At 36.4% G+C, this 15271-nt stretch overlaps 1 protein-coding gene across 4 annotated transcripts in view; it reads right to left on the bottom strand.

Moving 5' to 3' along the window:
- LINGO2 (leucine rich repeat and Ig domain containing 2) overlaps positions 1 to 15271 on the bottom strand; it is a 349057-nt gene that overhangs the window by 123047 nt on the left and 210739 nt on the right. For 2 of the 4 annotated variants that reach the window (XR_010130188.1, XR_010130187.1), the window contains one exon: positions 10405 to 11670. The exons of the other annotated variants lie outside the window; for them this stretch is intronic. The gene's annotated coding sequence lies outside the window, so the exon portion shown is untranslated. Of the gene's footprint in view, positions 1 to 10404; positions 11671 to 15271 lie in introns of those variants that run through there. 4 annotated transcript variants of the gene reach the window in all.

The raw sequence follows: 15271 nt of genomic DNA, 5'->3' as shown, positions 1-15271 counted from the left end.
ATTGAATTAGCAACAGATCACTCCAAGCATAGACATACTATGAATGACACCCTGAAGGAGGCGAGAGAAAGGTTTGTCTATGGAGCTATTATGGGAAGAGCAGGTTGTCTGATGTTCATAACCTAAAGCCAAACAGAACTATTTTTGTGGTAGAGAAACTATTTCAACTAATCCTTCTGTTTTCTGATAATTTAAGCAGGACTCAGCCTAGAAACTGCTTTACATTCAACCCATGGCTCAGGTTTTGATATTCCTTCCGAATGCCTTTCTTGTACCACTCCAAAATGGAATTATAACTTCTAGAGTTTCTGGCTCTGTAATCTCACCAGATATTCTGATGAGAGAATATGTATTCTGTCTACATTGAGGAGCACATTGAAAGAGTAGCAACATTTAGTGCCCAGGGAGCCTGATGTTGAGTTCATGGAGAAGGCCAGAGACATCCAACTTATGAGGTCTCCCCATTTCTATAGTGTGCTGGTTGGTCCCAGTGGGAATCTCATCAGCAGAGATTAACAATGAGGCCATGAAATAGTTTGCTTAACTGCCAAATAGCCATGTGGAAAGTGAAAGCTCTTCCAGCAATTGCTGGTGTGTGTCGCCATTGCACTGCACAAATATACAACAGAGCAGGGGCAGCTCAAGAAGCCGCTCAAACATAGTGGGCAACAGCAGATGGGCAGTGCAGAGCAGCATGCTCAGGATGCAAAAGCTCATGTCAGTCCACTCTCTTTAATGTCACACAGCGCTCTGAACAGGTTTCGCCAGATCGCCTAAACCTGGAGAGACACTCCAGACCCTCTAACTCAATAAGAGTTACCCACTTTAGGTGGTTTAAGGACCCCCATTTCTACCAGCCATGTTATAAGCACAACTGCATATACACATTCCTCACTTCCTCAACCCTAGTCTATTAGTTTACCAGAAAACAAGTCATCATGAAGACAGTTTTTTTCCTGTGGTTGGTTGGAGTTATACCTCTTGGTGGAAGCAAATTAGGCTTCTCTTTCCTCTCTAATCCTTTTGACTATCAAATTTATCTGACTTTAAAACTTACACATAGCCACATGACCTATACCAAAAACCAAAAAACAAATCCCAACACACATAAACATACATGAGCAAATAATCATTTCAGTTTATTTGATTGTCCTACAATCCTACCTTAAATCCCAGGATGGCTTTTCCATCTACATAATGCTAGGGAGTGATACTGATATAATAGAGATAACCTTGTTTCCACTTTAATTTATGTAAAATGGTAAATCTTTTATAAACTAGTATTATAAACATTAGAAGTAACAAATTACTGTGGCAAATCTTATAACTACTGTAATTATTATGTACTTGGTGTTATAGGGCCATGGACCAGAATTACTATTATTTTGTTTTGTTATGTTTGTTTTTTGAGATGGGGTCTTGCTCTGTCACCCAGGCTTGAGTGCAGTGGCATGATCACAGGTTCGCTGTAACTTTGAACTCCTAGGCTCAAACAATCCTCCCGCATCAGCCTCCCAAGTAGCTGGGACTACAGCATGAGTAATCATGTCTGCCTATGTTTTAAAATTCTTATTTTTAGTAGCGACAAGGTCTATGTTGCCCCAGCTGGTATCAAACTCCTGGTCTCCAGTGATCCTCCTGCCTTGGCCTCCCAAAGTGCTAGGATTACCGGCCTAAGCCACCATGCCTGGCCCCAGTACTACTGTTTATAAAGTATACTGAGGAAGATGAGATAGTTCACATGTCTGAGTACCCACAGTTATCTTATGGAATCATCTAAGGGTGATGCTGCCTTACATGCACTTACAGTGGAAATTTGGAAGATGTATATTCCTCCCTTTTTCAGGCATATTCAGAAGTTTACTGCTATTGGTGCCTTGGGGTTGAGGTGGGGCATATATGATCCTTGGGTTGTACATTTCAAGTGTGGCGCTCAGCTCTTAACAACTATTGCCAAACAAGTTTCCAGCCATAGTCATTACACTCATGTAACATGATATGGAGTAGGCTATGTTCTTTCTCATTTCTCTTTATAGTCCTTTAATATGGAAACTGCAACAACACAATCTTTATACTTTTCTACTGTTGGTACCTTCTCAATCACTCTGCTACTCTTTGTACTTATTTACTCTAGCATAGCTGCTAGTTAATTACTTTTTATGTGTAAATTTCTCTAGTCCTTACCATTTTGTGAAGTTTTTGTACTTTCCCAACTATTCTTTAGATGCTCTTAAATGTATACATTTATAATCACGTGAGATAATTTTTATCAAATTCCTATCTGTGACAAGGGCCCCTAAAAACACTAGAAGGTGGGTATTGATAGGAAAATTAAGGCTCACAGGTATTGTGTACCTTGGCAAAAATTAGCCAATAAATCAGTGATAAAAACTGGATATATATCCAGATCCATTTGGTTCTAAGAGCTGTCTGTCACAGCTCTTTCTGTGCTTCATTCTCTTCATTCTGACAATAAATATAAATGTAGATATAAAATACTGATATAAAATATATTTCTGAATTTTATTTATTATTGCAGAGTGAAAACTAAAAGAGTCAAAGACACTTCACCAATGAAATGACTATAACAGTTGGAGGCATTCAGTTCCCAATGTATTTGCATCCTATTATATGCTATATAAGTCTTTAGACAATGTACATATAATCGTCTGGTTAGAGCAAAGATTTTGTTGAGACAAGATATACCAATCCCATCTTCATCTTCCTTCTACATATCAGTATTTACTTACACTTTTTTCTATTCACTTAACACAAAGCATGATCTATTCTGGATGAATAATAAAGAATACTGACTCCTTCTATTTTCCTTTTTGTGTGCTTTCTGGGAAAGGGACTCACACAACATTTGTATGAACTGGCACAGTTGATGTCTTGCACGCAACATGGAGAGTCTGGAAAAGCTACTTCTCTATTCTGCATTCTGAGACCTGTCCTCTCTTAAGAAAATGCAGCTGCAGGCACACATTTCAACCTTCTTTAGGGGTGTTCCCAAGAGGTGACCATGCCAGGGAATATTAAGCAGAGTTTGCTCTTGTTTGTCTCAGAACATTTCCCATCTTTGAGTTTCAGCAGAAACCAAAACCTTCAAAATCCAAACCATATAGCTTACTTGGTGAAATGACAGCTCAGTACAGAAATGGATCTTGATGAACTATTTCAGCTAGACTACACCTGTCAGGCCAAAAGGTTTAGTGCAATTTCTCTGCAGTGAAGAATCATATATCCCTTCCCAGTAGGACTTCAAAATATTCCATTTCCTGACTTTAGCTTTTAAACAATAGCCACTCGGTAAATGAAGCAGAAATTCTCCCTCTGATTTTTTTATTGTTATTCTTAGATAGTGAGGTAGGAACACAGAAAATATCTGTTATTTCATCTGTACCTTCTCCAGTGTAAAATACCCCAGAGTCTTGCTCAAACATTATTGCTGAGGGCCCAGGATCTGTTCTGTTTTTCAATATATCTGGGGCTGGGCCACTTAATGACCAGAAAGGGCAGGAATGGACAACGTAGCGGTACTCATGGTGCTTTTAGGCACACTGATAGCACGATACGCCGTCTGCGGTTTTCTCTCTGGCCCACTTCTTAATTCTGTTCAGGCCTGTCTTCTCTCTAGTGTTCATGGACTGGTTTGATATCCGCTTAAGCTCCCTTGGTCTTTGGCTTGACTTCTTAGTTCACATCTGCATGCTGATTCATTACATCTTCACCAGACACCTTGGTTGTAGGCTTAGCTGACTTGGACCTCAGTTAGACACCAACTACACGGTGTGTCCAGCAGACCCCATCTCCAGTACTATTCCTGACCACCCACTAGGCTTCTGTAAGGCTTACCAGCAGCTGACGGGATGGAGAAGGGCACGCCAAAGTCCAACTCTCAAACTTATCATTAGTCAAGGCCTACCCCGTATTAGCTGCTGTCCTTCAAATTTAATTTCTTCACATTTTCCTTGTCTGTTAAATGAGGATGAAAATAACTGGCCTACACCAGTTTCCTTGTAGGGATGCCATGAGTTCCTACATACATGAAGGAGCTTCATAAACTGTGAAGTCCCTTGTATATATTAATAGTTAAAACAAAAACACAACAAAACTCTTTTAGGTTAGTTCTCTGCTGCCCTCTCCTGGCTCCCAGTTTCCATAACTATGACTTCTTAGTGGGAATTAACCCTTTAAGTCTTGAAAGCTTCAGAAACTAGATCAGTAATTAAAGGAACCATTTTTAAAAGATACATTCTTGTTCGTTTACAGAGAAAAATAAGCCACATAAGTTGACTGAAGTTCTCCTAAAATCTACTTGCATTTAGAGTCCAACTCTTCTGAATTGTTTTTCTACTTAGATTTCTTTATCTCTGAGTTTTCCCAGTCAATCTTGTTCTTTGGGACAATCAAGAACATTTTGAAGGGGCCAGGAGCAGTGGCTCATGCTTATAATCCCAGCCCTTTGGGGAGCTGAAGTAGGAGGATGGGTTGAGGCCAGGTGTTCAAGACAAGCCTGGACAATATACCCACACCACTCTCTCTACAATTTACTTGTTTTAAAGAACACTTTTGATGGAGGTTTTCTTGAAAGGGTGCTCTACTATTGTCTTCAGAATATTCTTTCAAAATACCAGTATTCATTCTAAAGTTTTCAAGCTGGGTTGTCTTGAGCATATCAGAATATGACAACCAAAGTTTTTTGGACAGGACAAGTAGGACTCACATTCTTTCCTGGAAAGATTTGTTGACTAATTGCATTGAGGGAATTCTGTTGTCTAGCTGTGGCACCAGGAATAATATAAATAATTGTTTGTTCATAATTAGGCAATGACAACTGCAGCACAACTGCTGCCTGGCTGACAAGAGTTTGAAAAGGTGTCATCTATTTTAAGACCAACCTTGACTTCAGAGAAGATAAAATGTAAAAATCGTGCATCCTAAAATTGATGAATATTTCATCTTTTTGATAATTTAGCAGCTAATATCCCTGTAATGATAGTGTAAATCTATGCAATTTGTCATATAATGACTTCTAGAATATGATCAAATTTTAGCATGTCTAGAATTCACTAGCATATAATGCCATTGTTCTTCATTCTGCAGACCTTTATTGGATCATGTAGTACATGCCAGGTACTTCATGTAGGTACTGAAGGTATTGCTATGAAAGACACGGCTTCTGTCTTCCAGAACATAACAGCTTGTAATATATGCTCCTCATTAGTGGAGAGGGTGTTCAAGTCATATACCAGAGGAAGTACATAGAGACTTACCGCAGAAAAATCTCATATAAGTTAGTTGATCCAAGCCATCTCAATGGACAGATGAAGAAACCCAAAGCCTATAGAGATTAGTGCCTTATCCCACGCCAAACACATGCACTAATTAATGCATTGTGTGTTGATTTTTATGTGATATTTTAGAAACCAATTTTAGTGGAAAAGCTTAACATGGTTGACTTTAAACTTTTACTAAAAGAAGATTTATAATGCATTAGTTTTATTTTCATGGTTTTATTTTATATTTTATATCAGAATAAGTGATAGAAGTGGGGAATAAAGCATTGTATCTTTTTTCTCTTTGTTCTTTTAAAGTACACAATTTAATTTTTACTTTTGTATTATACAATATTTTATACTTATAAAATTATATTTTTAATGTATTATATATAAAATACATGAGAAATGCTAATAGAACAACCACATTCAGAAATAGGGTGTTTTCTACATCATTGAAGTCTCTCATGAGGCCATTCCTTTCTCTTCCACTCGGAAGCTATCAGCATTCAGAACTTTTTATCATTCCCTGGAATTCCTTCATAGTTGTAATACATATGTATGTGGCTTGAAATAGTGTTTAGTTTTACATATTTTAAAATTCTGTATAAGGAGTATCAAAGCATAGGTATTACTCTTACATCTTATTTCTTTTCTACCCAACATACTGTTTATCAGATTCATGCTGATATAAATAGCTTATTCATTCCTTTTATTGTTGTTTAGTAATCACTGAACTAAAATTTATGTATCCATGCTATTGTTGATAGAAATTTGTGTTATTTCTAGTTTTTATGATTATAATTAATGCTGTACACTTATTCTGTTGTATATGTGAAGGACTTTTCCTAGATCATATATCTAGGAAAAGAATTGCTAGTTAATTAACTGTGCCCATTAGTAACTCTACTGGTAATTTATAGACACCAGATATGTATGCATGTTCTCGTTTCTCCACAATCTCAACAAGATTTGTTAATAAAATTTTAAAAATTTCCAATGTTGTATGTATAAGACAGTATCTCATTGTGGTATTAATTTGTATATCCTAGATTTAACATGAGACTGAATATCTTTTCAATATTTCTTGTTCTGCTGAGTTTTCTAGTCTATGCACTGCCAGTTTATTCTTTTGCCTGTTTTTTTCTTTTAGGTTGCTTGTCTTTTCTAATTGATTTGAAGAACTTCTTTATACGTTACACATACTAATTCCTTTTTAATTTTATATGTTACAAATATATTCTATTATTTCATAGCTGCTTTTCTCACTTTTTGTGTTTTCTAGTAGTTTATAATTTTAAGGTAGGAAAATTTGTCCATTTTTTCCTTTAATATTTTTGCTTTTTGTGCCGTGCATTAGTTTGAAGTAAATATGCCTTTTTCCCATATAGATTAACAATTGTTCTAGCAATATCTATTGAATGAATCATCTTCTTCCTAATAATTGCAATATTATGCCTGTCATACATGCTATTTGTCTATTCCTGCAGCAGGATATCCTGTCTTAATTACTATTGTTTTAAAATCAATCTTTAATATCTGGTACCACAATTCACCCCACATTTTCTTCACAAATTATATTTTCAGAGCTTTTGTTCTTCTAAATGCTATCTTAGAACTGTATTGGGATTTTAACTGAAAATATGTTTGGTTGATCATTTCTTTTCTCATTTCTTTTTATACCTACTGGTTTGGTATTTAAATACACTAGCTCCATTCTGTTAATTGATACCATTGAAGCATGAACATGCATACTTAATAAAATCTAAAGTTAATCAGTATCTTTAACTTCCCCCCCAAACAGTAAACATATCTGAAAACATTTTAATTCTGATCTCTTCCTAGTTTACATTGCATAGCTTTTTTATATTTTACCTCAAGCTTTTTTTTTTTTCGTTTTAGTCCTACAAGTTAGATGTTATGATGTTTATTTTTAAGAATAGGTTTAAATCTCCCAACAAGTATGTCTTATTTTATTTTTGCTCACATTCCTTTCTTCATGTCAGATTTTCTCTGATGTCAATTATTTACTTCTGAAACATTCTCTAGGAAGTTAAGGTCTTTTGCTGACAAATTAAAAAAAAATTCTGGAATGGAATTTATTTCCCTCTGGTTCTTAAAACCATAGTTTTATTGGGTTTCAAATTTTTGATTGTCAGCTATCTTTGGAGCACATTAAAGGTCCATTCCACTGGCTTCTGGATTCCACAGTTGTTGGTGAAAAGTTACCTGTCAAACTCATTTCTGATGCTTTGTAGGGGAGCCATCTTTTCCCCTCTGGCTGCTTTTAAGGGATAAACCAAGGGGTTCATTCTTGAAATCCTAATGTCTATTATTTCGTTGTTTGTTCTGGTTTCCAACAAAAGACATTGGAAATTGGGGAAGGTTGAAAATGGGAATGCATAGTGACAGAAGTAAGTAGGGGTACTTTTTACCAACATTTTGACATGACTTAATGAAGTTTGACTGCACAGCTTACTGGTTTCTACCCCACAGAAAACTACAGTAAGTGACTCTAAAACAAAAATATTTTGGCAATGTGAACATGTGGTCAGAAAAATAAAAACCAGTCTGAAATCACAAGAAAACTGACAGTCAATGGACCACCAAGATGTGTTTCCACTAAATGGTATACATACATACAAGTACCACAAAATCTTAGATAGGAAGTAAGAAAGAGTTGAGTAAGGCCCAGTAAAGAGATAGAGTTTGTTGAGTATGATGAATTATTTCCCAGAAAATCATGAAATATATTTTCATCTAATCAACTGAGTCTTACAAAAATGTGCTCCCATTTTGTATACTATCTTATAGTAAAGGATATGGGTTGGACAGCTTATGAATCCACATGTATACACTTTATATACATTTGTCACATTTCATTCACTCATGGATTCATTCATTCACTTAAAACTATTATTAAGTCCATCTGTGTTCTGGGGACCCATGTTCCTATTTAAGTAAATGCATCAAAACTATTATCTTATTTTTTTCACAGAGATAACAAAAACTCTCAGGCTATGAAGGCAATTGCAATGCAAGTATGCTATTTAATTACTTGGGGAAGAGTAGTTTCATTAAAATGTCAGCTAAATTGAGTAGAAAAGATGCAAAAAAATAAAAACCAAAACCCACTCCAATGTTATCTAGAGATTTTTCAATGGTTTTACTTTATTATTTGATATGGTTGTAAAAAAAGAAAAAGAAGAAAAAAGAAAGAAGAAAGAAGTAGAAAAGAAAGATAAGAAAAGGAAGAATCCTCAATCTAATAACCTCATGCTCAATTTCCAGTTACTTGTCTTTGTGAAAATGAACCTACTCTACTGCTTCTTTGAAGGAAAAGAGCAGGCCTGATTTCATGATTAAGTGTCAACTCTAGAGAATGATGTGGTTGTAATCTGTCTGCCATATGTGTTATGGTTAAGTGGTGGTTTAACATATCTTTTTTTGTAAAACTTAAAGCTTAACAAATAAACAAATAAATAATGGCTCTTGCCTTAAAATGTGCTGGTAATGTATTGACAGAGAAAAACATAACTCTTTTACTCCTACTTATAGTCCATCATTTCTGCCAGTGAGAAGGATGGTCAGGCTAGTAAGAGGAGCAGATATTTGTGAGAGGAAATTGAAGCCCAACAAGATGAGTTAACACTCAGGAAGTGTGTGTCTCCTGCCCAGATAGAACTGCAGGCATGCAGGGCAACTGAGAGGATGTGCAGTTTAGTTTGCAGAGTTGCTATCAGCAATGTTTGAGGAATATGGAGAGCAGAATAGGTATTAAAGGACTGATTAGGACAATATGATGATTAAAAAAAACTTTAGAGAACTTAAAGAAATGTCTAAATCTGATTTTTAAATAGACTATTTTTTTTTAAGATTTGTGAGCACATGGAAAAAGAATAGTGATCCTAGGAGCTACCATATATGCCTTATTGACAAATTATGTTATATTGACCTTGCTTTATTTTGGGTTAAGATCTCTAGACTCTGCCAGGCGTGGTGGCTCATGCCCGTAATCCCAGCACTTTGGGAGGCTGAGGCGGGCGGATCACCTGAGGTCAGGAGTTTGAGACCAGCCTAACATGGAGAAACCCCATCTCTATTAAAAATACAAAATTAGCTGGGTCTGGTAGGACATGCCTGTATAATCCCAGCTACTCAGGAGGCTGGGGCAGGAGAACCGCTTGAACCTGGGAGGCAGAGGTGGCAGTGAGCCAAGATCGCGCCATTGCACTCCAGCCTGGGCAACAAGAGCAAAACTCTGTCAAAAAAAAAAATCGATAGACTCTTCTATTGAAATCTTATAGGCCAAGTGGGAGCACATTTCAGCAAGACAGTTTGTAGAAAATAATGAAGATAAAGATGAAAATATGGGTGCAATGCCTTTACAGTTTGATATATGCATAACTGGTGGTACCCCAAGAGAGGTGTGATGTCTAACACGAGGGAGCTCCCTGGTAAAATGGTCCTCCTCTGATTAAATTCTTTAAATTAAGATTTAAGTGAAGATATATTTGTTAAATTTGCAGGTGACAAGAAACTTGAAATACTGCTATTAGGCTTTACAGCAGAATCAGGTTTTAACACAATCCCAACTGCCTAAAAAGATGAAATTTAATATAGATAACTGGAAAATCTAACACTTGAATATAAGCATGGTTTCCTGAGTAAAATTTAACTTAGCAGGCAAAAACACCAGGGTTTTAGGAGAGCATACCCAATATAAGAAGGTGATGGTAAAAAGCAACCAGCCACACCCAAAAGACTCCAAGAATGTCTTGGTGAACACGAGTTAACCAGTCTGAAGGCACTGTGAGCCGTTCCTTTTTATTTCAGATTTTCCACACTCTTTTCAGTTACTCTAAAATAACTAACAATGCTCTTTACCTTTATAAAACTACTTTATCATTTGAAAGCTTATGCTCTCTGTCCCCTTCCTACACTTTTTGTTTGGTTTAGAGCATAGTAAATAAGCATAATAATTTTTCAGATCTCCTCTGCTGCACTTAATACTTCTTGTTTATAAAAAGATACCTGCAATTATTTTTATCCAGGATAGATGTGAGCTCCTGGAGGTTGAACTGCCGCAGTTTCCTTATAAGTCTATAAATACAGGCTCTGCAACTGATCTCATTTATTTCCAAGGTTTTAAATGCCATCTGCATGTTGGAAACTTCCAAATGCACATCTCCATCTCTGATCTCTAGCTTCCTTTGTCCTGCATCCTTGACATCTTCTGTTGCATGTCACATCAAATATAACATAGCTCCAAACAGACCATGTGATGTTGCCTTCTAACCAGCTTAGCTGTCATTATGCGACATCTCAGTAAATAATATGAGCCTCAACTCCGTTGCCGAAGTAAAAAATGCAGGTATCACTCTTGATATTTGTCTTCCCTTTACACCCTGCCCATCATCAAGCCTGTCAGCTCTACCTCCAAAGTAACTCTTGATAACAACCCACTCTGTCCCTTTCCACTGTTATGCCATAGTCTAAGCTACCAACATCTCTCATTATTTCCAAAGCTTTCTATCTGATTCTCTGATTTCATTTATGCCTCCCATGGGACATGTTCCAACTAGTAGCCAAAGTTGTCTTTTAAAACACACATCATGTTTTCTTATGTCTTTGCTTAAGGTTATTTTATGGCTTTTAATTGCAATAATAAGAATACTGAAATTTCTACCATGGCATATGACCTCCTACCTGATCTGGTCTGGTGGAGTTTTTCCAGCTTCTTCTGTCGCTCTTTTACTTATTCACTAGAATCAACTCACGCTGGCTTGCTTTCTATTCTTTAAACATTCCAAACTCATTCCTGCTTTAGAGACTGTAGATTTTTCTGGTCTCTTTGGCTGAAATTCTCTGATCCCAGATTTTTAAATGGTTGTTTTCTTCTTGTCATTTGCATCTTAGTTCAAATAATACCTCCTTAATAAACATTCCTACCTTCCCCAGTTACTACCAGCACATCCTATTTGAATGACACCAAAGCAAGTATCACTATGGGAAAATTATTTTGTTTGTTTCTTTATTGACTATCTCCCCTCACAAGGTGTAGACAGAATAATGGGGTCCTATCTGTGATTGCTACCACTGTAACCTTAAAGCCTGGAACAGAGCATGGCACATAGTAGGCAATCAATAAATATTTGTTGAATGATGGATTCTATAATTAGTGAAGAGAGGTCTAAAGTGTAGGTTCTTAAATTCTAAAAAGAATGTACTCTTACTCAGTTAGGACAAATGACTGATAGCAGATACTTTCAGCTTTAATGGGAGGAGGCCATGAAGAGAATAGAAAATGCTTGGCGTTCTGAAGTGAAAACGGTGTTAGTAGTTGGATGACAGCAAATGGGATAGAGTATCTGTGGCAGGAGAAGGTAGCCTGGAATAGAAGACAAGTTGCACTTTTATTAATTTAAGTTTAGAACTTCCTTTCCAGGGGATTCACTAATTGAAAACAACAACACAAAGCAGGGTTTCTCAACCTTAGGACTGGAGACATTTGGGGCTGGATAATTCTTTCTTGTGGGGGCTGTTCTAGGCATTGTTGAATATTCAGCAGCATCCCCGGCCTCTACCCACTAGATGCAGTAGCACCTTCCCTGCTGTGGCAAATAAAACTACCTCCAGACATTGCCAAATGTCCCCAGAGGGAAGGAGAGGCAAAATCACCTCTGGTTAAGATTCAATACTCAAAAAAAAAAAAAAGTTCACATTCACATTTTATTCACATCTATCTAATAGACAAAATTATTTGTAATAAATTACCTCTTATGATGAACCACTTAAGAATCCTCAAGCAGGAAATAAAAGAGGGGAAAAAGTGCCTAAATTTTAGAGCTTGGTAGGCTTTCATGTGGTATATAATGGTAATGTTCATTTGGGCCCAATTGTAAAATTTCAACATTAAAAGAAGAAAGGTATTTTATTCAATTACAATTTATGGTCACTTTGAATACATAAACCTAGAAAGGTTTTGTGGAATTCTGGATAGAGAACGAGCTATATTGATGGAAATCTCAGCTCTGTTTTAAAATCTCAGCTCTGCTACTTACCCGCTGTATGACCTTGGATGAGTTACTTAATGAAGCTGAACATCACCTTCCTTTGCTGTAAAATGGGAAATGCAATCCCTATATTTTAGAGGTGCTGTAAAGATTAAATGCAGTAAAATTCATGCAAACAGTCCAGCTGCATGTGTAGCACACTCTCTTTGAATGTTAGCAATTGTTTTTTTCTAAAGTAAATGGCCTTTTTCTTTTTTATGTCATATAAAAGTAGCTAATGCAGATGTATACCATGATACAGAATTAATATACAGTGAAACACACTAAGGGAATGCCTTCATTATTTTCAGGCAAATAGCTTTTGACACGAGTCAAGTATCAATTAAGGTACTGTTTTCTGATTACACATGGGACTTCTTGATCATAAAAACCTCTATTACATGTGATCCTTTATGCTTTTGACACATGCTATCACACTCTCAACTTTGTTTTGTTGAGGTCTATCTTCCTGCCAGAAGTAGGTGGGGGTAGTCTTCTGTCACCTTGGATTTTGAAGCCCATCAAAGGCAAAACAAAACAAAACAAAAATCACCTTCTGAAACCTTATTAAGACACATGAAATTTTAGGCTGTCACCTTTGTTGATTTTGAAAGATCTCAACTCTAATTGGTAATGGAAACTTAAGTCATCTCATATGGGCACAGGTATGATAACCAGTTTGTGCCTAAACTCAGTACAAAATTTTCAACATGATTACAAATTGTCAGATTTAAAAAAATCATGCTGCTGGTTGTGTGATTATGGGTCAAACTTTTAATGCTATCTGAGCACAGAAATAAGTCACATCTTAGTACAATTTTTTTTTTCATTTTTACAAAGCTGTGAGTATGATTTCTAGCTGTAAATTATGGGTATAACATTTGAGTAGGAATTTGCAATGAGACATTTTGAAAGTGGCAGTAAACAAATGGACAAATAATAGAGGCTTTGAAAACTTTAAACTGGACTTTCAAAGCCATACTTAGTTTTTCTAATCGGAGTTGTATTATTTAATTTTTAAAAAATAAGTTCTATTCTCCACTTCACAATGAGAAATACCTCAGTTAAAGAAAGAACATGTTCTCTCTCTCACTGTCCTTCCCTCTCTGGATCTCTTTCTCTCCCTCTGTGTTTTTCTGACTCATATGGTTTCCCCTCTGTCTGGATTGTTCTGCCATCTCATTATCCTTCAGTCGGTAAAATCAGAGCCAAAACACTAAATGTAATTGTGCAGCCTTTAAGGCTTGTGTTTCTGGTTTCAAATTTTCCCTCTGTTAGCATCTTAATGACTCACACTGATCGTTATTGTCCCCTCCTCCAGGTATACTTTGGTACTCCCATAGCACTGGTGTTTACCTCTGTCTTTGCACCAGTCCATGGTCCTGTAACTCCTTCCTTCCTTGCCTGATTCTCTACTAAATTGACGGCACTTCTCAGACTTCAATACCCACCTCTAAGAGTAGAATTATGTGCTGAGACTCACATGCATTGCTAAACATTACCTCCCAAAACAAGATTCCCAGATAGGACCTGCTTTTGGTGAGCACAAGGACATCCCTGTAGGCAGGAAGCCTGAGTGTTTGCTCTGGGAAAGCCCTGTAGGGCTCTGTCATTCCTGGCTTTGGCCCCAGCTCCCTTTTTGACTCTAGACAATCGTGCTTGGTCGCTACAAGGAGTGATCAGTCTTCTCACCTGGCTCTGCCTCTGGGTGATGGTGAGAACCTTCTTCAATAAGCTGCTTCTGTTCTAATTTTGAAAAGACTCTCCTGAGTGGTTAGATTATAAGAACAGGGGTGCTACTTCCTCCCGCAATAGGTTGACTATTATGGATTACCTGTTAATTGCTATAGTTGCCAGCACATTTTACAGTTTCCTTTGTGGCACAGAGGGAAAGCCAGGAGTTACATTTCTCAGAATCCCCTTCTCTTTATGGTTGTAGGTTAGATTTGGCCACATAAGGGTTCAATAAAATACCACATGTGAAATGCCAAGCATAATGCCTGGTACAGAGTAAGCAGCTAATCAAATTGGAGTGTCTTTCTTTCTCAACTTTGGTTACCGATGCCACATTAAGGGCATACATATCAAATTTAATGAATTTATAACCTTCAGAAGGCCATCAGATATATTCATTAATCAATAGTATTATTTTTTCTTGAGTTTGTTAACTATAGTAATTGCAAAACCTGGAAATGACCTAGTGTGAAGTCAAAGTGAAAAAGGAATAAAGAACAGTTAAGAGGATGTATGTGTTGAGAAATTCAAATAATAAGGGTAATTGTACACTGTGTGTCCACATCAAGATTATAATCTGTTTTTTAATTAACTAATAATGATTATGCTATAATTTTACTGTGTTTTGCATATCTTCCTAGACCTTCTTGGACCTTAGAGTACAATCTGATGAAATATTAATTAAAAGAAAATTAATATTTCTGTATTAATTTCTGTGCATTCTGTAAAGCAATGGTAGGGAAGAAGGCAACCATACATACAGCCCTCACAGCATATTTATACCGTTTTAAAGAATTTGTTATAGTCTAGTTTAGGGTGTTTCATTGTTTTAAAAGAGACAACTTTGTTGGTACTAAAATCATTCTAATTATGTTCTTTGTTTTATTTGGCTTTTAAAAACAATTTAAAAGTACCAGTCACTTGGTATCTATTATGCACCTGCAGGTGCTGAGCTCTCACATGGTAATTTGAGACAGGGGGGCAAAAGATAAGTAAAATATTTATAATAAATACGAATTGGATGAGTCTCCATTCCAAAGAAATACCTAAATTGATATCAATCACATATGCTAAAGTGAAGGAAGGAAATTACCAGTTAACATATACCTGGTATATGCCAGGTACTTATCAATATTATCTTAAATTTAATTCTTCAAATTAAAGTATTTTATTAAAAACCTATGAGGTAGACTTTCTTATTCC

The sequence above is a fragment of the Gorilla gorilla genome, chromosome 13 (genome assembly GCF_029281585.2).
Source record: "Gorilla gorilla gorilla isolate KB3781 chromosome 13, NHGRI_mGorGor1-v2.1_pri, whole genome shotgun sequence".
Classification (NCBI taxonomy): domain Eukaryota; kingdom Metazoa; phylum Chordata; class Mammalia; order Primates; family Hominidae; genus Gorilla; species Gorilla gorilla.
Note: the sequence above shows the minus strand (reverse complement) of the source record. Positions and strands in the feature narration are given on the sequence as shown.